The sequence below is a fragment of the Scyliorhinus torazame genome, chromosome 10, assembly GCF_047496885.1.
Source record: "Scyliorhinus torazame isolate Kashiwa2021f chromosome 10, sScyTor2.1, whole genome shotgun sequence".
NCBI lineage: Eukaryota > Metazoa > Chordata > Chondrichthyes > Carcharhiniformes > Scyliorhinidae > Scyliorhinus > Scyliorhinus torazame.
In genome coordinates, this window is record NC_092716.1 from 172560900 (window position 1) to 172585691 (window position 24792).

At 48.3% G+C, this 24792-nt stretch overlaps 1 long non-coding RNA gene across 1 annotated transcript in view; it reads right to left on the bottom strand.

Moving 5' to 3' along the window:
* Positions 1-303: 303 nt before the first annotated feature.
* Positions 304-24792, bottom strand: part of LOC140431040 (uncharacterized) — a 46224-nt gene continuing 21735 nt past the window's right edge. Inside the window, exons 3-6 of the long non-coding RNA XR_011949593.1 lie at positions 23453-23633; positions 7190-7382; positions 6673-6758; positions 304-1799 (exon numbers count right to left, since the gene is read on the bottom strand). This is a non-coding gene — a long non-coding RNA (uncharacterized lncRNA). The remainder of the gene's footprint in view (positions 1800-6672; positions 6759-7189; positions 7383-23452; positions 23634-24792) is intronic.

Here is a 24792-nt window from a genome sequence, read left to right on the forward strand (position 1 = left end):
CGGTGGTCTGTGTGATCTGGGAGTGAGTTAGTGGAGAGGTTCAAGACAGTCGTGTTTTTCAGTAGTTCTGTGTCTTGTAGTTTTTGATCTAATACTTAGATTTTTCAGCATACTTAAGAATTCACAATTTATAATGTAGTATAAATAAATTGATTTTGATTTAGTACAAAATCTGCATGTTCTTTGTAGCAACACTGCAATTGAATTGGTCAATTGTTTTCTATTTGACACGGAGGAGGACAAAAAGAGCTATAAGACGGTAATAGAGCAATTTGATCATCATTGTAACCCTCAGACGAACGAAACCTTTGAAAGGTATATTTTTCGAATGCATGTGCAGAAAACGGGCGAAACAATAGATAGCTTTGTCACAGATCTGAAGTTAAAAGCGCAGAACTGCAATTTCACAGAGCTACATGATTCTTTAGTCAGAAACCAGATCATGTATGGTCTCCAGAAAGATAATCTTTGTCAGCGTCTACTAAGAGAATTTGAATTAAAGCTCGGTGATGCATTAAAATATGCAAAGCAAGCAAAGTAGCATTGAAAAGAATAACGGAGATTTATCTCCATGAAAATGGCGCGAAAACCGCAGCTTCCAGCGGTGCCATTAATGCTGTGTCACAGTTCAACCAAAAACGTGGACCGAGCGGTCATTTTAGACAAAATGTTGAAGCCACCATTCGTGAAAGAAGTGTGGAAAAACTTACCCTCTATGAAAATGTCTTGCATCTGGAAAAATATGTGCCAAATGTGGCAAAAAGAACCATTTTGTACAACATGTCCAGTAAGATGCAACAAGAGACAAAGGTTAATGACATCCATAAAATTCAGGAGATAAAAAGTACATCTGTGACAGATAGATTAACTGAAAACAGATTAACTGAATTCAATATGTGAATGAAAATATGGCGATAAGACTAGACGATACTTTTTTCATGGATCTCACCTCGATCAAAGATACTGGCAGCCTGGATTTGGAAGCCCAAGAAGTGTTACATACCAGTTCCAATACTGTGGATGGTATAGCTGACACAGTCGAAGATCGATGGACAATTCCGGTCCTATTGAATGACCCACTGATGAAGTGCACGCGCGACATGGGTGCGACAGACAATCTCCTCAGCCGGTCCGATTTGAACCGCCCGAGAGTTCAACCGACAGTTTCTGATCGACTAACACGGCTGATCGACAATGTGCAGAATACGATTGAAATGCTGGGGATATGTGAGCTCAAAGCATGGGTGCACTTCGGGAGTCACATTGTGCAATTCACCATTGCGGCTATAGAGTGAGGGTCCATATTAGGAGCGGATGCGTGTGAGGCCCTTTACCTGGTTTAGCGGTCTTTCGTTACAGATAGCGAATTGTTCAGCGATTACTGCAACTCTCAACAAGATATACTGCTGAAACTCATTGATTGAAAACACATAAGCCTCCACGCATGCAATGACAAAGTGAAGGAAGAAATGCAGTACCAGAACAAAATTCTAGAATTTTGGTTAACAGTTTTCAGGAATGTGGACGTACTCCGTGACATGACACTGGAGCATGATGAAAATGTAAATTAAAGCATTTACAAGACTTAAAGGTGAAATTTTCAGATCCTAGACAGGAATGATCCCTGGAATGAAGAACATGTCGTATGAGGAACGTTTTACTCTGGAGTTTCACTTTGAACCAAACGAGTATTTCATCAATGAAGTCATTACGAAAGAATACCAGATGGAATCGCAGCCTGACCAGTTTGAATTATTTTACGAACCAGCAATCACAGGTTGCACGGGATGCCTGATTGACTGGAAGAAAAGAAAAAAAAGTCACTTTGAGAAAGACAATGCAAGACATTCAACCATACGCAACAAGATGCAAATCCAATTCCACAGCAATCTACATCACGCCTGGCTAGTGTACAGAGAAGATCGCAACAAATTAGGAAGAAGCCTGATTGGCTAAATCTTTGAACATTTTGCATGTGTATTGAATAATGATCATCATCTAAGTAAATGTAATTGTAAATATACATTTGAATGTAATGTAAACTTCAAAATTTGCAAAGAAAGGGGGATGTAATGATATCTAGTATGTCATCTTTGTATATATAGTATATCATCTTTGTATATATGAATGATCATGAAGAATAGTGTGTAATTACAGCATCCAACCACTAGATGGAGTAAGAGCACATTTCACGTGCCACACGGTGGTCTGTGTGATCTGGGAGTGAGTTAGTGAAGAGGTTCAAGACAGTCGTGTTTTTCAGTAGTTCTGTGTATTGTAGTTTTTGATCTAATACTTAGATTTTTCAGCACACTTAAGAATTCACAATTTATAATGTAGTATACATAAATTGACTTTGATTTAGTACAAAGTCTGCATGTTCTCTGTAGCAACACTGCAACCTTAATAATATTAATTTCAACAAAGAACATCACAGGGTGTTGTCCTTAGAGGACAAAAAGAGAGGATTGTGGGAGAAAAGACTGAGCTCGGCAGGGGACCAGGAAAATTAACGCATCAGCAGCAGCACTCTCACTGAATACTGGCTGTCTCTGCATATACATGAGATAGACAGCACAGACAAAGGTGAATGTTTCACTATATCTATCAACAGGACACAGCTGAATGTCCTTGACAACAGCACCAAAACTGTAATAAAGTCATGACTAAGTGACCATTGTCTGAACGGACTTTCCATCCGTCTACCACTAAAGACTATGACATTACCAATGGGACGCGATTAAGCAGCTATTGTCTCGGGCCTACCTCTTTGCATCATATGTAAATAATTCACCGGTGTGCGTGACTAGAAATAATTGCCTTTACTAGAAGTTGTAAGGAATGCCCTATCTAAAGGCTGACTGTACACAATTGAGGAGAGCAGACTGGAGGAGTCTTAGGAATTCTCCAGTTCTCCTCTCCTTATCGATAAGGGGGCAATAAAGGATCGATCATTCGCAAACGCTGTGTCCAAATATCTTTCGAGCACTGACACCCTCAGCCGGTTCCTTTTATATGTTGCCTTCCACACTGCACCCCTGGCTCCATCAGTGACTGGCACCTGGCCTGTGATTTAGGGATCCTCCATCCTCACCACCCATCTCTGTCGACAGGGGTACCAGTGGCTGCTGCAACCCATGCCAGCAATAGGCTCTCCTAACTAGAATTAAAACCAGGCCATTTCTTTGAATGATCTCTGTCACTCTTTTGCAAAGTATGTTGATTTTTCTGGGAGGCCTGATGTGCCTCCCCACCAAATTTGGAAATATCAAGTCTAAACGAGATCTGAGGTGACGGCCCATAAGCAATTCAGCCAGCATGACCCTCAGTGGTGGGGTGGGGGTTCCTGGTGTTGGACAGTAGGAAATTGGCTAGTCGATGGTGCAACGGCCGATCTGCTTGCTTCCTCATGGCATTTTTATAACTCTGTGCAGCACTTTCCGCCAACACGCTGGATGCAGGGTGATATGGGGCTGCCCTGCTATGCTGGATTCCGTTTGTCTTAATCAAATGTTGGAAATTGTCCCCAGTAAAACGGGTGCCATTATCAGACGCAGTGGGCTGTATTCTCCGCACCCCGACGGTAAAATCGCAGCAGGCGCCGGGGCAGAGAATCCAGTTTGTCGCCAAACCGGGCCTGCCGCCGGTTAGGCGATTCTCCATACACTGAAAAGCGGCGTCACTGGGAAGTACGCCATGCCGCTGGGGGCCATTGCCATCCCGACCGGCCGAGTTCCCAACGGCATGGAACTAACCTGGCATTGCCGGTCGGGATGCTTGCGTGGCTGCTGCGGGCACAATTCGCGGCCACCCTAGTCAGGGGTTGATCGATCGGAGGCCAGGGGGGGGCCTTATGGGTGGCCAGGGAATGATTGTGCGGAGTTTGAGGGTCGGGTGCTGATCAGGGGTCTCTTTTTCGGGTCCAGCTCCGTGGTCTGAGTCCGCCATGGAGCACGGCATGGCGGCTGGAGGCCGCCGGCGTGTGCATGCACAGCCTCTGACCCGGAAGTGCCGTCCCGTATCTGCAGCAAAAGCTGCAGTATTGGAGTATTGTGAGCAGTTTTGGGCCCCATATCTAAGGAAGGATGTTCTGGCCTTGGAAAGGGTCTGTACTCTGGGTCTGTACTCATTGGAGTTTAGAAGGATGAGAGGGGATCTTATTGAAACGTACAAGAAATGAAATTAAAATCGCTTATTGTAGGCTTCAATCAAGTTACTGTGAAAAGCCCCTATCCGGCTACTGCGAGGCCTGGATAGAGTGGACGTGGAGAGGATGTAGAAAACTTGTAGGAAAAACTAGAACCAGAGGACACCATCTCAGATTAAAGGGATGATCCTTTAAAACAGAGATGAGGAGGAATTTCTTCAGCCAGAGGGTGGTGAATCTGTGGAACTCTTTGCCGCAGAAGTCTGCGGAGGCCAAATCACTGAGTGTCTTTAAGATAGATAGGTTCTTGATTAATAAGGGGATCAGGGGTAATGAGGAGAAGGCAGGAAAATGGGGATGAGAAAATATCAGCCATGATTGAATGGCGGAGCAGACTCGATGGGCCAAGTGGCCTAATTCTGCTCCAATGTCTTAAGGTCCCTGCTATCCCCCTGCAGGGCTATGAAATCATGTCACTTTTTTCCAGGATTTTCAGGAGTAAAACTCCACGGTTTTGATGCCGGCGTGGGGACATAGTCCCAATAATGGAGAATCCAGACCAATGGCTTCTGGTGGCCATAATTGGTGAATGCCTGATGTAAGGCGTCCACAGTAGCAGCCGAGGTCATAGCTATCGTCTCTTGTATGGATAGCCATTGTTGTGCCTTTTCCTTTTACTCTGTCTTTTCCTATGGCTCTGTTCCAATTATGGCACTCAGTGAGTTAGCCCTGCTTTCTTTTGAGATCCATATTCTAATGCTCAGAGTCGCCAGGTATCAAATTAAAACCACCACAAGGTTCAACCGGTTAACGATCAAAGAGTCAAATGCCAGTTAGTTAGTTCAAGGTCAAGGGTACTTTATTTACACACAATTAGTCATGCAACATAAACACTACTAGTTAACTACACCTATCGACTAAGACAACCTGTATTTAACTTCGGGCACCCATCTTAGGTCAGAAAACAGTGGCCGCTGTTCGATTCTGGATGTATCGAGTCCGAAGGAGTAACTGCTACTCAGCTAGGCTCATCCATCTGGTAGCGAGCATTGAACTTGGACTCGCTTCTGGTGTTGCTGCAGTTGGAGATGGTTGTGACCGGGTACCAGGTCCAAGAGAGGACGAACATATGGTGAACCCTTCTTCTTATACTTGGGGGTTTTCGAGCTCTTTTGGGTGGTCCTTCAGTTTGGACCCCAGTAATTGGGTGATCCCTGATCACTCCGTTCGATTCCTAACCAATAAGTGGGCGAGGATCTGGATGGTTCGGTGTGTCCCAAGCGGTCATTGACCCCGTTGTTTACACGTCCCCTGAACAGAGAATAGCGCCAAAATGTCTGGGACTGTACCGGTCCTTTGTTCTGGTGGAGATGGGCCATCAAATGCTAATTGGCCCATCAAAATGCTAATTGTTCGGAGTTGCGATACCGTCTGGACTTCTTGGTTGCAAATATACATTTTCAGGCTCTGAGCCTGCCTGAGTCTTGGCTTGTCCATTTTACCCACCAGGCTTTGTGAGTTTCTCTGTCCCTAGTTGTAAGTGGCCATCCCAGATGGCTACACCATTTGGAATTCCAGTCTACCCAGACAATAAGCACCCTTCCCAAGAAAGGGCCTGCATTGTCGACATGCACTCTGGTCCGTGGGAAACCTGGCCATTCCCGGGGTTAGAGATTGGCCAAAGGAGATAATGATTGTTGAGTCTTGCAGGGAATGTTAAGTAATGGGTTAAGAGACATTCCAATTAGTTGTCTCATTTATGTTAAGTATCTAATAATTGACACTGATATGTAAAAGGGCTTCAGGTGGCCTTTGTGTCAGGTGATGTGATGTTAGAGTTTTGTGCAGAGTCTGCTGAAGTAAATTAAAGGTGTTTGTGGAAAAGGAGCAGAACCTTTGACTCTTTATACAACAGCAGCTAAACGTCTAACAAATGGTAGCAGAGGATGGTTGCTGTGTAAATGTGAAGGGTTGAAAGATACAACTTTTCCAGACCAAACCAAGGAGTGAGTGAGAAGAAAAAAAACCAAATATATATGGCTGAACCTAGGATAAAGATGGCTGGATATGACTACCCCCCGTTATTTTCTGAAAGGGGATCGTACGACCAATGGAGAAGTGCAGTAGTTATGTGGACTAAGGTAACTGCCTTGGGAAAGAGAAAACAAGGTATGGCATTGGCTCCTTCTCTACCTTATGACAGGAAAATCCAGTGCAAAGTGTTTTCTGAGCTGGAATTGGAAGAGTTAGACTCAGAAGAAGGTCTGCAGACTCTATTACGTTATATGGATAAGATTTATAAGAAGGATGACTTGTTAAGTGCGTATGAAGCATGGTCGGATTTTGATAGGTTCCGGAAAATGGAGGATTTCTCCATTGAAGACTATATAATGGAATTTGGCAGACTATATAAAAGACTGGTATTTCCAGTCTGTGTTGGCCTTTAAATTACTTGACTGTGCTAGAATGAGCAACATGGATAGGCTCCTGGTTTTGACAGGAGTTCAGTTTACGGATAAGGATACCTTATTCGATCAGATATCAGATGCTTTAAAAATGTTTCTGGGGAAACATTCGATTCCGATGGCTCTGATTATCCAAATAGGTCAGCCTGCAATAAAGCAGAATATGGAAGATACACTATTAACAGGATGGCGAAATCGCATGGCTACAAACAGGTTCCAAGAATATAGAAGGAGATCGGGACCCCAAAATTATGAAGACAAAAACCCAATTAGAACCTACGATAGGAAGATAAACCCCAGAAATGCACGGGGCATGATAAATCAATGTTTTTGATGTGACTTTCAATACCATTATGCTTTCAACTGTCCAACACGTTATAATAGAATGTTTGAAGCGACACATGACACGGAAGAGACAGAAGAGGAAAAAGATAGTGACTAGAAAGAAGGCATTGTCCTATTAACAAGCAGTTTTACGCCGGTAATGAGGGTGTTGGTTGCAGAATTCTTCAATTGTGCCGTATTGGACAGTGGCTGCACATCTACTGTGTGTGGAATTGACTTGTTACAAGGTTACCTGGACTCCTTGAATGCTGAAAATCGTAACAAGGTTAAGGAATTTGCAAGTTCCACAAGTTTCAGGTTTGGGGATGATAATACTCTGAAGTTGCTGAAAAGAGTGGTGATCCCTTGCAATATTGCCGGAGTGAATCATTTCATTAGCTCGGATGTTGTATCAAGTGAGAGACCTTTGCTTCTGAGCAGACCATCTATGAAGAAAGCACACGTGAAACTGGATATGGAAGAGGATAAGGCAACAGTTTTTGGAAAGACGGTGGACTTACAATTTACACAGTCGGGACACTATTGTATTCCATTACTGACAAATAATATTTCAAGTACAGTTGGAAAGGAGATATTAATGGCAGTTGAAAATGGGACTTTAGCTGATAAAAAGCTTGTTGTATTAAAACTGTAAAAGCGATTTACGCATCCGTCTCCTCGGAGGCTGAAAAATCTATTAAAGGATGCAGGTGTAAGGGATGAAGGCTAATAGAACAGGTTAGTGATCGCTGTGAAGTTTGTAGGAAGTACAAAAGGACACCAGCACGACCGATAGTAACCCTACCATTGGCCAGGGATTTTAACAACATTGTGGCCATGGACCTCAAGATCTTGGATAAAGCCAATAATATATTTATTTTGCATTTTGTAGATCTAGCAACGAGATTTAGTCAATCAACGATTGTACGAAGTAAAGAAAAGAAAGTAATTCTGGATCAAATCATGGAAAAATGGATAGGGACAGGAATAGGCCCACTGGCAAAATTCTTTACGGACAATGGGGGAGAATTTGCTGACGACGAGTTTAGGGATATGTGTGAAAACGTGAATATCACAGTTCTGAATACGGCTGCAGAAAGCCCATTTAGTAATGGTGTGTGTGTGAAAGAAACCATGCAGTAATAGATGACATGCTCCGGAAACATTTGGCAGATAGACCAAACCGCAAGCTAAATTCAGCTTTAGCATGGGCGGTACATGCAAAGAATTCATTGCAGATGGTTGGGGGCTATAGTCCCTATCAATTAGTATTTGGTAGAAATCCTAAAATTCCGTCCATTTTGGATGACCAGCCTCCAGCTTGGGAAGGGACTACAATTAGCTCTGCCTTTGTTGAGCTTTTAAATGCATTACAAAGCAGTAGAAAGGCTTTTTTGGAAGCAGAAGTCTCTGAAAGTATTCGCAGAGCTTTGAGGCATAATGTACGGCCATCAAATACCGTTTTTCAGCAAGGAGACATAGTGTACTATAAGAGAGACAATTTTAATGAATGGAGTGGCCCAGGGAAGATCATAGGTATAGATGGCAAAACAATTATTTTGCAACATGGCAATCAAACTGTTAGGGTACATTCATCAAGGATAATGGGTACAGATTACAAATTTTCAAATTTAGACAGAGCAGGCAGACATGATGAGGAACCAAGGTCATCTGGTACACACGTGTTACAGAACTATGAGGACCAATTAACTGATATAGACAGTGTTTCTGTAGAGGAACACAACACTTCTGATGATTTAGAAAAGGCCATTTTTCCGAAAGGACAACTGCCAAAAGTTGGTACAAAAGTGACATACTTGCCTGAAGGGTCTAGTCAATGGCAGGATGCAACTGTTATTAGTAGAGCAGGAAAGGCCACTGGAAAGTATAAACATTGGTTGAATGTACAGCATACGGGGGAGGGATTCAAGACAATGGATTGGGAACATGAAGTTCAAAAATGGAGGGAACAGAAACGCAGTGCCAGTTCAGATAGTACATCGGATAGTGAACAGGTCCGCAAGAAAAGGTCGAGAACTATTGAGAGGACATCCCACAGCAGAAGGGAAGAATCAAGCAGTAGCAGTACAGAACGAGATACCAGGTGGGAGAGGGGACATAGTTTATCAAGGTCTCGAAACATGAGTAAGACTTCAAATACTAATAGGAGTAGAAGCCCACATGCACGTGAGATTTTGGTGGCCTCCAATAAGTTAGATGAAAAAGTTATCAAAGATGCCAAACAGCAACAACTGCATAGTTGGAGTAAATTTGGGGTATACACGGAAGTACCAGATAGGGGACAAAGAGCTCTATCCCACAGATGGATCCCACGGAAAAGGTTCTTCCGGATGGAACTTATAAGGCAATGGCCAGGCTTGTGGCGAGGGGATTTGCAGAAAACTTAGAAGGTCAGCATTTAAGGGTAGATTCACCTATGGCAGGAAGGGTTATTTTAAAGATCTTCTTCGCTCTATTAGCCACAAAGGCATGGGAATACAAATCTATAGATATAAAAGCTGCCTTTTTGCAGGGGCATCAGCTCCAGAGACATTTTTCTTTGTCCTCCTAAAGAGGCAGCTAACACAGAAGGGGTACTCTGGAAGTTGAACAAATGTGTATATGGATTAAATGATGTGTCTAGTGTCTGGTATTTTTCGGTAAGGTCAGTTTTGTTAAAGTTAGGCTGTTGCCAGTTGAAAACAGATCCGGCAATGTTTTACTGGCACGATAAAGGAAATCTTTCTGGCATCTTTATGATGCATGTCGATGATTTTTCGTGGGGTGGGACTAGTGATTTCAAAGCTATTGTAATCTCTGGTTTAAATTAAAGTGTTTGTGGAAAAGGAGCAGAACCTTTAACTATTTATACAACAGCAGCTAAATGTCTAACAGGGAATGCATTGCCGCCGTACACTTCCTGAATAGCTTTATCGGTTACCGGCCACCAGATACAAGTGCGAGCCAGCTTCTCCATCTTTGTTTGGCCTGGATCGGTGCTGCGTAATACTTAGAAGAGGGGTCCCCTCATTGGGGGTGGAACAGCGACTCAAGAACGCCAAAGTATTACCCCATCTTTGCAGGTTAGTTCATCCCTACAGGTTAAGTAGGGCCTCAACTGTTCGGACCTCCCATGGTGCCAACCTGTTTGTATCATCTGTTTCACCTTGGATAATTACAGAACTCACCCAGTCCAATTTCATATATGTCTGAACAACACTGGCAAGGTGTCCAAGACGTTCAGCCACAAGATGAGATCTTGGGGTACTGACGGTGCAACCAAGATCTTTGGCAAGGGGAGTCGACTCAATGCTTCCACATTGGAGATTTGGGTGCCAGGCCTGTATTGGAAGGTATAGTTGTAGGCCGCTAACAGCAAGGCCCAACGTTGCAACCTGGCGGAGCAACTGGGGGTATTGGCTTGTCCTCTCTCAAAAGATCCAAACGTTGCTTCTGTTTGGTTATTATCACAAATCGCTGTCCATAAACATATTGGTGGAACTTCTTAACACCATACATAGTCCTTCCTTTCGATTTGGGCATAATTTCGCTCAGCTTCAGAGAGAATCCTTAAGGCAAAGGCAATCAGCTGTTCTGATCCGTTCTTCATTTTATGGGATAGAACTGCCGCTATCCCATATAGCGATACATCACATGTGAGAACAATTGGCTTCCTCAGGTCGAAATGGACTAAAAGCTTTGAAGATTGCAACGCTTGTTTTACCAATGGAAAGCTTCCTTTTTAAAAAAAAAATTTATGGGATGTGGGCATCGCTGGTTAGGCCAGCATTTATTGCCCATCCCTAGTTGCCCTTCAGAAGGTGATAGTGAGGACTTCCGGTTGCGGCGATGCGGAGCTAAGCCGCACAATTCGGCAGCTCCCACGATTACGGACTTTCGGGCTCTCCAGAGGAGCCCCAATGGGAATTTTTCGAAGACGTTCCGAGTGGGAAGGTGAGAGTGAGGTCCCCCTTCACTGTATATGGAACGGACAAGAAGTGAAACGGCTAAAAAAGCGGCGTCGGAGAAGCGAGGGAAGAAAAACAAGATGGCGGTGGCCGGAGATAAAGTGGAAGGCGGGCCGGAGCTGCAAGAGTTCATTAAGCGCTGTTTTGAGGAGCTGCGGAAAGAGATGCTGGTGCCTATGCTGTCGGCGATTGAAGGATTAGGGATGACCCAGAAGGCCCACGAGGTAAAGATCCAGGAGGTGCAGAAAAAAGTTAATGAGAACGAGGATGAGATCTTGGGCCTGGCGGTGAAGTTGGAGGCGCACGAGGAGCTGTACAAACGGTGGGCGGAAAGATTCGAAGACCAGGAGAACAGGTCGAGGAGAAAGAATCTTCGGATCCTGGGTCTCCCTGAAGGAGTGGAGGGGGCCGATGCCGGGGCATACGCGAGCACGATGCTCGAGTCGCTGATGGGCGCGGAGGCCCCTTCGAGGCCGCTGGAGCTGGATGGGGCACATCGGGTGCTGGCGAGGAGGCCCAAGGCTAACGAGCCACCAAGGGCGATTGTGGTGAGGTTTCACCGTTTCACGGACAGAGAGAGGGTCTTGAAATGGGCCAAGAAAGAGCGGAGCAGCAGCTGGGAGAATGCGGAGATCCGAATCTACCCGGACTGGAGCACGGAGGTAGCAAAGAAGAGAGCGGGTTTCAACTGGGCCAAGGCAGTGCTGCATTGGAAGGGAGTGAGATTCGGAATGCTGCAGCCAGCGCGATTGTGGGTCACATTCAAGGATCAACATCACTATTTTGAAACGCCTGAGGAGGCTTGGACCTTTATCCAAACTGAAAAGTTGGACTCAAACTGAGGGTTTGTGAGGGTGGGGGGGTTGTTCGATGTTTGTTGTACACAGGGTGTTGATCACGCGCAGGAAATGTTCCACGGGTTGGGTGATGGATGGGGATGGGGAAAGGGACCGGGTGAGAAGTCTGTGCGAGACGGTGGGCGCCGGTGCTGGAGGGAGGGGAGGCTCGGGGATGGGGGAAATGAGATAAGGCCGCGACAGGAGCTGCGCCAGAGGGGGTGGGGCAGGAGTAGGAAAGCGCGGGCTTTTTCCCACGCTAGGGAAGGATGGAGGGGGGGGGAATGGAGGAGCGCACACTGATTGGGAGATTCCCACACAGGGGGGTCAATGGGACGGCGGGGGAAGCCGGGGTCAGCAGGAGTCAGCTGACTTACGGGAGTGTTATGGGGGGAGCAAAAGAGCTAGACATGGGTCTAGTGGGGGGTGGGGGGGGGAATAGGGTTGCTGCTGCACTGGCCGAGGGGAAATTGGATACAGAAGAGGTGGTCGGGGCGGGGGTCCCCCGTCTGGGGGGCTGGAGGGTGAGGGGAGCACAGGCACGGGACTGGCCTAGAAAAGGTGATGGCTAGTCAGCAGGGGGAGGGGTGGGAGGCCCCCCAATCCGGCTGATAACGTGGAATGCAAGGGGTCTGAATGGGCCGTTAAAGAGGGCCCGAGTGTTCGCGCACTTAAAGGGACTGAAGGCAGACGTGGTCATGCTCCAGGAGACACATTTGAAGGTGGCAGATCAGGTCAGGTTAAGAAAGGGATGGGTAGGACAGGTATTCCATTCAGGGCTGGATGCGAAGAACAGAGGGGTGGCAATATTGGTGGGGAAGCGGGTGTCGTTTGAGGCCAAGAATATTGTAGTGGACAATGGAAGTCGATACATGATGGTGAGTGGTAAGTTGCAGGGGACGTGGGTGATATTGGTAAATGTATACGCCCCGAACTGGGATGATGCTGGATTCATGAAGCGTATGTTGGGGCGCATCCCGGACCTGGAGGTAGGAAGCTTGATAATGGGTGGGGATTTTAATACGGTGTTGGACCTAGCACTGGATCGCTCCAGATCTAGGACCGGAAAGAGGCCGGCTGCAGCCAAGGTGCTTAGGGGGTTTATGGACCAGATGGGGGGAGTGGATCCGTGGAGGTTTGCCAGGCCGCAGGCCAGGGAATTTTCTTTTGTCTCCCACGTGCACAAAGCCTACTCCCAGATAGATTTTTTTGTTCTGGGCAGGGCGCTGATCCCGAAAATGGAGGGAATGGAGTATTCGGCCATAGCCATTTCAGATCACGCCCCGCACTGGGTGGAACTGGAGTTGGGAGAGGAGAGGGACTAACGCCCATTGTGGCAGTTGGATGTGGGACTGCTGGCAGATGAGCCGGTGTGTGGGAGGGTGAGGGGGTGTATCGAAAGGTACTTGGAGGCCAACAACAATGGGGAGGTGCGGGTAGGGGTGGTATGGGAGGCGCTGAAGGCGGTGATCAGGGGAGAGCTAATCTCCATCAGGGCTCATAGGGAGAAGATAGAGGGCATGGAAAGGGAGAGGTTAGTGGGGGAGATTTTAAGAGTGGACAGGAGATACGCAGAGGCCCCTGAAGAGGGACTACTTAGGGAGCGGCGAAGTCTCCAGACGGAATTCGACCTGTTGACCACAGGGAAGGCAGAGGCACACTGGAGGAAAGCACAGGGGGCGACGTATGAGTATGGGGAGAAGGCGAGCCGGATGCTGGCACACCAGCTCTGTAAGAGGATGGCAGCGAGGGAGATAGGTGGAGTCAAGGATGGAAGGGGAGCTACGGTGCGGAGTGCGACGAAAATAAATGAGGCGTTCAAGGCCTTCTATGAGGGGCTGTACAGATCCCAGCCCCCAGCGGGGGAAGAGGATATGCGACGATTCTTGGACCAACTGAGGTTCCCGAGGGTGGAGGAGCAGGAGGTGGCTGGTTTGGGGGCACCAATTGGGTTGGAGGAGCTGATCAAAGGCCTGGGGAAGGCCCCGGGACCGGACGGGCTCCTGGTTGAGTTCTATAGGAAGTACGTAGACCTGTTAGCCCCGTTGCTAGTGAGGACTTTTAATGAGGCAAGGGAGAGAGGGACCCTGCCCCAGACAATGTCTGAGGCGACGATCTCTTTGATCCTGCAGCAGGAAAAGGACCCACTGCAATGTGGGTCGTACAGGCCGATCTCGCTCCTCAACGTGGATGCTAAGTTGCTGGCAAAAGTGCTGGCTACGAGGATCGAGGACTGTGTCCCAGGGGTAATTCACGAGGACCAGACGGGATTTGTAAAGGGCAGGCAGCTAAACACCAATGTGCGGCGGCTCCTAAACGTGATAATGATGCCATCGGTGAAGGGAGAGGCGGAGATAGTGGCGACCATGGACGCGGAGAAGGCCTTTGACCGAGTAGAGTGGGAGTACCTCTGGGAAGTGCTGCGGAGGTTTGGGTTCGGGGGAGGGTTTATTAGTTGGGTTAAGCTCCAATACAGAGCCCCGGTGGCGAGTGTGGTTACGAATCGGCGGAGGTCGGAGTATTTTCGGCTGTATCGTGGGACGAGGCAGGGGTGCCCCCTGTCCCCCCTGTTGTTTGCATTAGCAATTGAACCCTTGGCCATGTCATTAAGGGAGTCTAGGAAATGGAGGGGGTTGGTCCGAGGGGGAGAGGAGCATCGAGTGTCGCTTTATGCAGATGACCTGTTGCTGTACGTGGCGGATCCAGTGGAGGGGATGGTGGAGGTCATACAGACTCTAAGGGAGTTTGGGGATTTCTCGGGCTATAAGCTTAATGTAGGGAAGAGTGAGCTTTTAGTAATACAGTCAGGACACCAGGAAAGGGGGATAGACGATCTACTGTTGAGGAGGGCGGAAAGGAGCTTTCGGTACTTCGGGATCCAAATGCTAGGAGTTGGGGGGCCCTACATAAACTCAATCTGACGAGGCTGGTGGAGCAGATGGAGGAGGACTTCAAACAATGGGACATGTTGCCGCTCTCGCTCGCGGGTAGAGTGCAGTCGGTCAAAATGCTGGTCCTCCCGAGGTTTCTTTTTGTGTACCAGTGCCTTCCAATTGTAATCACCAAGGCCTTTTTTAAGAGGGTAAGCAGGAGTATTATGGGTTTTGTGTGGGCGAATAAGACCCCGAGGGTAAGGAGAGGGTTTCCGGAGCGCAGTAGGGACCGAGGAGGGTTGGCGTTGCCGAATTTGGGTGGCTACTACTGGGCAGCAAATGTGGCGATGATCCGTAAGTGGGTGATGGAGGGAGAAGGGGCAGCATGGAAGAGGTTGGAGATGGCATCTTGCAAAGAAACGAGCCTGGGGGCGCTGGTGATGGCACCGCTGCCGCTCTCGCCGACAAGGTACACCACGAGTCCGGTGGTGGCGGCAACGCTAAAGATCTGGGGGCAGTGGAGACGGCGCAGGGGTGCAATGGGAGCCTCGGTGTGGTCCCCGATCAGGGGTAACCACCGGTTTGTCCCGGGGAGGATGGACGGGGGGTTTCAGAGCTGGAATCGAGCAGGGATGAGAAGAATGGGGGACCTGTTCATTGATGGGACGTTTGCGAGCCTAGGGGCACTGGAGGAGAAGTTTGGGCTACCCCCAGGAAATGCTTCCAGATACATGCAGGTGAGGGCGTTTGTGAGGCGACAGGTGAGGGAATTCCTGTTGCTCCCGGCACATGAGATTCAAGACAGGGTGATCTCGGGTGTATGGGGCGGAGAGGGCAAGGTCTCGGCAATATACCAGGAGATGAAAGAAGAGGGGGTGGTGTTGGCAGAGGAGCTGAAGGGTAAATGGGAGGAGGAGCTGGGGGAGGAGATTGAGGAGGGGCTATGGGCTGATGCCGTAAGTCGGGTTAATTCCTCTTCTTCGTGTGCCAGGCTTAGCCTGATACAGTTTAAGGTGGTTCATCGAGCGCACATGACGGGGGCGAAGCTGAGTAGGTTCTTTGGGGTGGAGGACAGATGTGGGAGGTGCTCAGAAAGCCCGGCGAACCATGTCCATATGTTTTGGTCATGCCCGGCACTGGAGGGGTTCTGGAGAGGAGTGGGGGGAACAGTATCTAAGGTGGTGAAAGTCCGGGTCAAGCCAAGCTGGGGGCTAGCACTATTTGGAGTAGTGGACGAGCCGGGAGTGCAGGAGGCGAAAGAGGCCGGCATTCTGGCCTTTGCGTCCCTAGTAGCCCGGCGAAGGATCTTGCTAATGTGGAAGGAGGCGAAGCCCCCCAGCGTGGAGGCCTGGATAAATTATATGGCAGGGTTTATCAAGTTGGAGAGGATAAAGTTTGCCTTGAGAGGGTCTGCGCAGGGGTTCTACAGACGGTGGCAACCGTTCCTAGACTATCATGCGGAGTGTTAGATGAAGGTCTGTCAGCAGCAGCAGCAACCCAGGGGGGGGGGAGGGGGGGGATGTCTTGTGTGTGTGTGGGGGGGGTGGGGGGGAGAGGAGGGGGAGGGGGAAGGGGGGGTTGTTTGGGGGGTATTTGAGCAAGAAAATACATGAAGGATCTGGAGAGATGACATGTACGGGAGGAATCCAGTGTGCAAAGCTCTGTATCATGTCGATTTGCCATGTTTATGTCTTGCTATGTGTGCTTTCTTTCTTTTTGTTATTGCGGGGGGGGGGGGGGTGGTGGTTTGTAAGGGTGGAAAACTGTGTTAAAATTCTTAATAAATATATATATTTTTTTAAAAAGGTGATAGTGAGTTGCCTTCTTGAACCGCTGCAGTCCTTGAGGTATAGGTACACCCACAGTGCTGTTGGAGGATTTTGCCCCAGTGACAGTGAAGGAACGGCGATATATTTCCAAGTTAGGGTGGTGTGGTATCTGGCATTCTTGAAATACCTCTGGCCGGTCGCCAGACCTGGAGCCGATTCCTGCTTGAGCAGCCAAACAGGGAGTTGATGGAACCCTGGTCATGTGTTGGCATTGCCGATGCTGATGGATTAATGCATGAATCGGTCAACCTTCCCACGGCAGTCGCCTTCCCTTGATTCCCTTAGTTTGTCCGAATGTGATTCCCCAACACCGTGTGAGGATAATTAGCAGGATTTCTGCATGACAACACAAACACGTTCAGCATCTTCCCTTCCGGACACTGTGAATTATTATTTGATACGTTTGCTTTCCCGGTTGTTGGAAGATTCATCGTCAGAAGTCCACGGGAAATGGTTTTGAGGAAGTTTGGCATTTAGTTTGAAAAGTGATCAGCTTGGCTGAAGATTCAGCAGAGTCAGAATTCCAACAATTGGTCAAAAACACACCGAAAACAATCTTTTAATGAAAAAAGGTTGTTGGGAAAATGACAATGTGAAGACATCAGTTCTTGAAAGAGGTTTTTTTTGGGAGGGGGAGCTTAATGAAGGACAGATTTGTTACAGTGTTCAGATTTGGTCCGTTATTAAAGCACTGTCAGTAACAAACTCGAAAGATAAATCCTCTTGCCACTGAACTGAAATCCTTGTTTGATCGAAACAAATGTAATGCCTGGCACTGAAATTCAAGGTGTATTTTGTATTGTCTACATTGCTTGTCTAGTTTATATATTATCAACTGGTCCAGCCCCATAGCTGCACCCTCGCTGGGACACATTAACCCTTTTGAGTCAGCCTGTGGCACTCGTCCGAACCCCATCAGCAACCGGAGGCAAATGAACAAGTAGTGCAGCTGCCTCTGGCACCTGGGCTGTTCTCGGAGGACGAGCTGTTTCAGTATGGTGATGCCACCAAGCCAGGGGCTAACAGCAAAAAGGGAATTTCAAACTCTGCAGGTTCTCACTGTAACCTGGTCACCATGAGGAACACTGCACCCGGCCATGTTGGGGTGTACTCCAGTCACACACTGGCCCGCAATAGTGAAGACAGGTGACCTGTGCGTGGCAGCACAGCAACCGGAAACACATCAGCATCCTCTTTGCTGCCTGTGGTACCCGCTGATGAGGCCCTGTGCCTTGCATTGACGTGATTCTTTCCCGTATCCTCCCCCAGTCCCCCTCACCCATTCCTAGTGCACTGCTCCTACCCCAACATGGACGCTGTGAGAGATGGCCACAAGCATCAGAGCAGCAATAGTGGATGGCCTTCAATCTTTTTGAATTTAATGAATTGAGCATCTCTTCAAAGGCAAAAATGTCTGATCGAGAAAAGGTGTGGGTGTGAGGGAGCTTTCAGGAATTGTGTTCGTTCAAAGATTGGGAAAGCGGTGTTCCCGTCTGTTCTGCGGAAACTCTGTGACGCGTTTCAATTCCTTGAACAAAGTCCATGCACTATTGTCCGACGTACATTACACAAAGGCCTAAAGTAAATGCTGTGTCTGCCTGACCTGGGGGAGCTCCAACGCTGCTTTGTTTGGCGCTTCTGGTTGAGAACACTCAAGTTTATTTCCCGTATGTAATATTTTTTAACGACCGTTAAAAACAATAAATGAGTTAAATTGGCTAAGGAAGGATTCTAACTCATTCCAAGGCCCTAAAAACAAGCAGACAAGAATCCTGGTGCAACCTGGGCAAACGTATGGCATCAAATTAACGTCCAAATTACATTGGACGCAACCAAATTATTTTTTAATTTTCTTCATGTATTGCTAGCGTGAACAAAACTGTCCAGCATCAATTCCAGACACGCTACAATTAATTAACTTCTGGGATGAATGCTGGGGTGTAGATTGATTTGTTCTTAATCTAGGACAAAAGTTCGGCACAACATCGTGGGCCGAAGGGCCTGTTCTGTGCTGTATATTCTATGGACTATGGACTATGGTGCATGACTTGGAGGGGAACTGCCACGTGGTGGAGTTCCCAGGTACCTGCTGCTCTTGTCCTTCTAGATGGAATGGTGGTGGGTTTGGAAGGTACTGCATAAGAAACCTTGGCGAGTTACTGCAGAACATCCTATAGATGGTACACACAGCTGCCACTGTTTGTTGGTGGTGAAGGGTTTGAATGTTTGTAGAAGGGGGAGAAATCAAGCGGGTTGCTTTGTCCTGGATGGTGTCGAGTTTCTTGAGTGTTGTTGGAGCTACACTCATCTAGGGAAGTGGTGGGTATTCCATTACACTCTTGACTTGTGCCTTGTAGATGGTGGACAGGCTTCGGGGGTCAGAAGGTGAGTTACTTGCCATAGGATTCCTAGCCTTTGACCTGCCCTGGTAGCCACGGTATTAATGTGGCTAGTCCAGTTCAGTTTCTGATCAATGGTATCCCCAGGATGTTGATCTTGCTGCTCCTTCCGTTACCAACGTTGTTGTTTCCTTAGTAACTGGTGTAGTGGCACCAATATCGTGGCCAGGATTGGAATGAACCTGCCATAAGTTCACCCTGCCCAGGAAGGATTTCAGATCAGCTACATTGTTGGGTGCTGGCACCTCTCGTATGGTGTTGACTTTTTCTTCGAGTGTGTGTAGACCTGTGGCATCCATTCGGAACCCTGGAAGGTACATTTCTCACAGACGTCCGCATCTCTGAACCTCTAATACCGTCCCCAAACTTGACACGAGCTCTTCAATGTGGTGCTGGTGACTAAATATCGTCTCGGTAGACTATCACTTTTGGGATAGCCTGAAGGAGGTCATCAGTAGTGAAATAAAGCAGACTGAGGAAATGCTGAAAGGTAGCCTCATGGACTGAAATCAGCCTTTATGTGTATTGATTGTGGTGAGCCTTTGGCACTCTTCATCTAATTGGGACTGCAGGTACGTGTGGCTGAGATCTAGTTTGAAGGAGGTGAGGCCTCCCGCCAGCTTGGTATAGAAGTCCTCTATTAGGGGACTGAGTTTATAGTCCGCACATATTCTTATTGATCGGTCTAGTTTCAGCACGGGGACCATGGGGCTGCCCACTCAGAAAGTTGCATCGGTTTAATTATTCCAATCACATTAGCACAGCTTCGACCTTTTGATGCAAGGAGAGCGTAATGGACTGATGTGGCCCTAAAAAACATAGGTGTTCAGTCTGGATTTACATAAATTTTGGCGCCATGCCCTCGATCCGTCCTGACACATTGTGAAACACATCCTCATATCTTCGCAGGACGTCTTGGAAAATGTTGTTTGAGATTTTAAAGATTTCCAGCCAATTCAGTTTAATTCGCTGCAACCAGTCCTGTCCCATCAGGCTTGGTCTGTGCCCCTGCATGGCTATCAAGGGCAGCAGGGTTCCCCCTGTGGCCTAGGGGTATAAATCACTGAACTGGTAAACCATGGGCGGGATTCTCCCGTACCCGGCGGGGCGGGGGGGTCCCAGCGGGACGGAGTGGCATGAACCACTCCGGCATCGGGCCGCCCCAAAGGTGCGGAATCCTCTGCACCTTCATGGGCTAGGCCCGCCCCGAAGTGGTTGGCGCCCCGCCGGCCGGCGGGATAGGGGCCTGGCGCCACGCCAACCGGCGGCAAAGGGTTTCCGCCTGCCGGCGCGAGTCGGCGCATGCGCAGGAGCGCCAGTGCATGCTGACATCATCCCTGCGCATGCGCACATGGAGTCACTTCCGCACCGGGAATGGCGGATGACCACGGCCTCCGGCGCAGAAGGAATAGAGAGCCCCCACGGCACAGGTCCGCCCGCGGATCGGTGGGCCCCGACCGCAGGCCAGGTCACCGTGGGGGCACCTCCCAGGGCCAGATCCCCCCGCGACCCCCCAAGAACCCCGGAGCCCGCCCACGCCGCCAAGCCCCGCCGGTAAGGGACCAACTCCAATTTACGCCGCCGGGACCGGCATAGAACAGGCAGGACATCGGCCCATCGCTGGCCAGAGAATCCGGACAGCCCCAGGGTCCATTGAGTCGCGCCGGATCCCGCCATTCTCCGAGGCGGGCCGCGCGACTCACGCCACGCCAGTTTTTGGGGGGGCGGGAGAATTGGGAGGACGGCGGGGGCGGGATTCACGCCGACCCCCGGCGATTCTCCCACCCGGCGGGGGGGTCGGAGAATCCCGCCCACAAGTATAGAGCAATGCTCAGATATCCCAGACTCAAGTCCCACCACAGTAGATGGTTTTAACAAAAACAATCATCCTGTGGCGGACATCATTCTGCTCGGCCCAAGACCACAAGAAACAATAGAGCCGTGAACACAGCCCAGTCCATCACACAAACCTGCCTCCCATCCATTGACTCCATCTACATCTCCCGCTGCCTGGGGAAAGCGGGCAGCATAATCAAAGACCCCGCCCACCCGGCTTACTCACTCTTCCCACTTCTTCCATCGGGCAGGAGATACAAAAGTCTGAGAACACGCACGAACAGACACAAAAACAGCTTCTTCCCCGCTTCTTCTTCTAAATGACCCTCTTATGGACTAACCTGATTAATACTACACACATGTAAGCTTCACCCGATGCCGCTGTCTCTGTATTTACATTGTGTACCTTGTGTTGCCCGATTATGTATTTTCTTTTCTTTTCATGTACTAAATAATCTGTTTGAGCTGCTCGCAGATAAACTTTTCACTGTACCTCGGTACATGTGAAACAATAAACAAATCCAAATCCAATTCTTTGCACATTCTACTCGTGTCTGCGTGGGTCTCACCCCCACAACCCAAAACTGTGCAGAGTAGGTGGATTGGCCAGGCTAAATTGCCCCTTAATTGGAAAGAAAAATAATTGGGTACTGTAAATTAAAAATAAAAATCCTGTGGCAGACATGGTGAGCTGAAAATGTCAAAGGCAGCTGGGTCTCTTTTTCTTTGTAAGCTACTGGTGTAATGGTCAGGGTTTGTGTGATTGGTAGTGAGCCGGTCACAAGGACTGCAAAGCCCTTCCCCTTAAAGGGGCCGTGCTACCACAACAGCCATGATTTCTCCTCTCATTACCCATCTGCACACAGAAAGGTATTTATAATTTCCTCCTTTATAAGTGGTGGAACATTTCTCAACCTTAAATATGGAGTGTTCCAATCTTCTATGACTAACTCGCAAACTTGAGATGAGATAAGATAAAATAAAATGGTGTGTGTATTTTCCATAGAATTTACAGTGCAGAAGGAGGCCATTCGGCCCGTCGAGTCTGCACCGGCTCTTGGAAAGAGCACCCTACCCAAGGTCAGCACCTCTACCCTATCCCCATAACCCAGTAACCCCACCCAACACTAAGGGCAATTTTGGACACTAAGGGCAATTTATCATGACCAATCCACCTAACCTGCACGTCTTTGGACTGTGGGAGGAAACCGGAGCACCCGGAGGAAACCCACGCACACACGGGGAGAACGTGCAGACTCCGCACAGACAATGACCCAAGCCGGAATCGAACCTGGGACCCTGGCGCTGTGAATCAATTATGCTATCCACAATGCTACGGTGCTGCCCCTTTACACACACAAAATGCGGGAAGGGGTTTCATAACATACACCCCCTTTTACACTCATACAATGAAAGAGGGATAAGGGAAAGAAAGGGGTACAGAGCATGACAGAAGATGGATCTCCATGAACACTCTGAGGCTAGAAGATGGGCCTCCTTGGAAACACTGAACCTGAAACTTCCCCCCCACTGCTGTGCTGCTCCATGGTCATTGGCAGCCCAAACTCAAGAGACAGCCCCAGGCCTTCTTCCGATAAGTCCAGACTTTAATACACCACAATATTCCAGGTGTTTTCTGGACCAACGTATTTCCCCGCTAACACAGTGGAGAATTGGACGTGGGAGTGAATTTTCTGGTCAGACCTTCACCTACATCCAATTAGTAGAATGGAAACTGGTTTCACTCAGACCTCCAGCGTGATTCCTGCTCCAACATGGCAGGCAACATCGGAAGATCTGTAATTTTGTGCCGGCATGAAACCGATTTTTGAGCCTCCCAATAGATTCTCCACCTGGTCCACCATTCGTCCCATCGGTGGGGCCTGGGAGATTTCCACTCATCCTCTCAGCATCTAGCCAACGAAGGCTGCTAAGATTCTTATTTGTTTCAGTAAGATCACCTCGATATTCTAAAAACCAAACACTACAGACCGTTCCTGCTCAATCCTTCCTCATTTGATAACCCTTTCATCCCAGGAATCCATCCAGTGAATCATCTCCGAACTGCCTCCAATACTGGTATATCTCTCCTTAAACATGGAACTGTACATAATACTCGAGATGTTGTCAGGAAAAATAGTGAAGACATGAAAATATCAGGGAAATCTAATGAATTGGAATGTTTTTTCCTGTTTTTTTCCTGGTTATTTAAAAACTATTGGAAAATGTAGGCTGTTTGAAAGCAGGGACAATTTGATTGTGTTCATGGAGCTAGTGCTTTTGATATGCTGATGAGCCTAGCAACACTGCAAACAGATGTTTACGGAAGGCAAACTGTAACATTGGGGATTAGAACATAAAGGGCAGGAATGTTTTGGCCGCCCTCCTCAGCGACCGGAAATTCCCACCCGAGGTCAACGAACCTTTACAACGCCCGCAATTTGGCCATGGCAATATTGCGGCAGGCACGGCTGAAGAATCCAGCCCAAAGGGTTTGAATAAGGTGTTAGATGTTCAAAGGAGGAAACAAGGTGTGAACTTGTATTTATATTCTAAAAGGTACACTCACAAAATGAAGGTAATTAAATTTGCCTTCTAAAGAGGTGAGTTCAGATAAGGGAAGATTAAAGGGGGGAAACTTATATCAGAAGCATTCAACCCATGCAATGATAGCTGTTTGAAATCTCAGCCAATAGCAGGAATAGTTGTTTTGACTCCCAGCAAGCTCCGCCTGTGAAGAAAGTCTGGTTTGGAAAAAAAGTTGTATTGTTCTACCTTGGAAGCAACCCCAAAGAGATATAACTGCCTTGTGTGGTAACTGTTCCTGGATTTTGGTGACCACCCTCTCCCCGGGTGCCAGATCCAGTGCCTGCTGGTCAGCTGTGTTGATGGGCCGCAGGTCCGGCGGTCTCCCTCTGGTTTTCTCTCTCTCATGGCGGTTGTGCTCCGACTTTTCCTGGGTGGGGGAGACAGAATACACACAATGTTAGACAGTCGGATGCATGCAGCACAGGGGGTGGGTAGCTTGTGGCCAGGGCACTCGGCCATGGTGGCCGGCATGGGTACTGACAGGAGGTGCAGGGTGGAGGTTCAGTCACCCCCTTCCCAGGTGGGGTGAGGGGTGGGGTTACGGGGTGTGTGGGTCAGGGACTAAGTGCCAGGGGCACAATGCTGCCTGCTCACCCTGGCCGCCCTGGGGAGAACAAAGAACAAAGAAAAGTACAGCACAGGAACAGGCCCTTTGGCCTTCCAAGCCTGCGCCGACCATGCTGCCCGACTAAACTAAAATCTTCTGCACTTCCGAGGTTGAGCAGTTTCTTGCAGTGCTGCTGGCCAGTCCTGGCGGTGTTGCCCATGGCGCTCATGATCTCTCCCACCTGCGCCCAGGCCCGGTACACGGCAATGGGTGGCAACCGCCTCCCCACCCTGGGGCACAGGGTGGGCCACCTCTCCTCCACGGCGTCCAACAGGGTTCTACGTCTGTGAACTACAGTGCCGCTCTCCTTGTGCCATCTTGTTCGCTCGGATGGTGTGTGTGGGGTGTGGAATGCTTATATGCGGCTGCAGCTTGTCAGCCTCTCAAGTGTCAACCCCAACTCTGGCGAATCAGACATCGATTTTCATTGGAATCAGTTGTGTTCCACGTGGCGCCGGTACTAGCCCATTAAGGGTTGATGAATTGATTTGGGAACAGTGCCAAGTTTGCTGTCGGAGAACACCACCGATTCCGTCCCAGCATCAGCACTACGCTTCTGAAACAGAGAATTCAGTCGCATAATTACTGGTTCCCCTTCAACCTCTTGGCTTGTTACTGCCTCAATAACTCTAATAAATTTGACAAACGTGATTTCTCTTTCATAAAACCATGTTAACTGCCTTATTGTATTGTGATGTTCTAAACTTCCTTAATAAAGGAGTCCAGCATTTCTCCCAATGACAGATGACAGGCTAACTGGTTTATCGTTTCCTCCTTTCAGTCTCGCTCCATCTTGAATAGAGGTGTTACTTTTGAGGTTTTTCAAGCCACAGAGACCTTTCTAGACTCCAGCAAACTTTGAAAGATTGAAACTAATGCATCTGTGGTGATGTGCATCAATGCAAACACATGTAGGCTA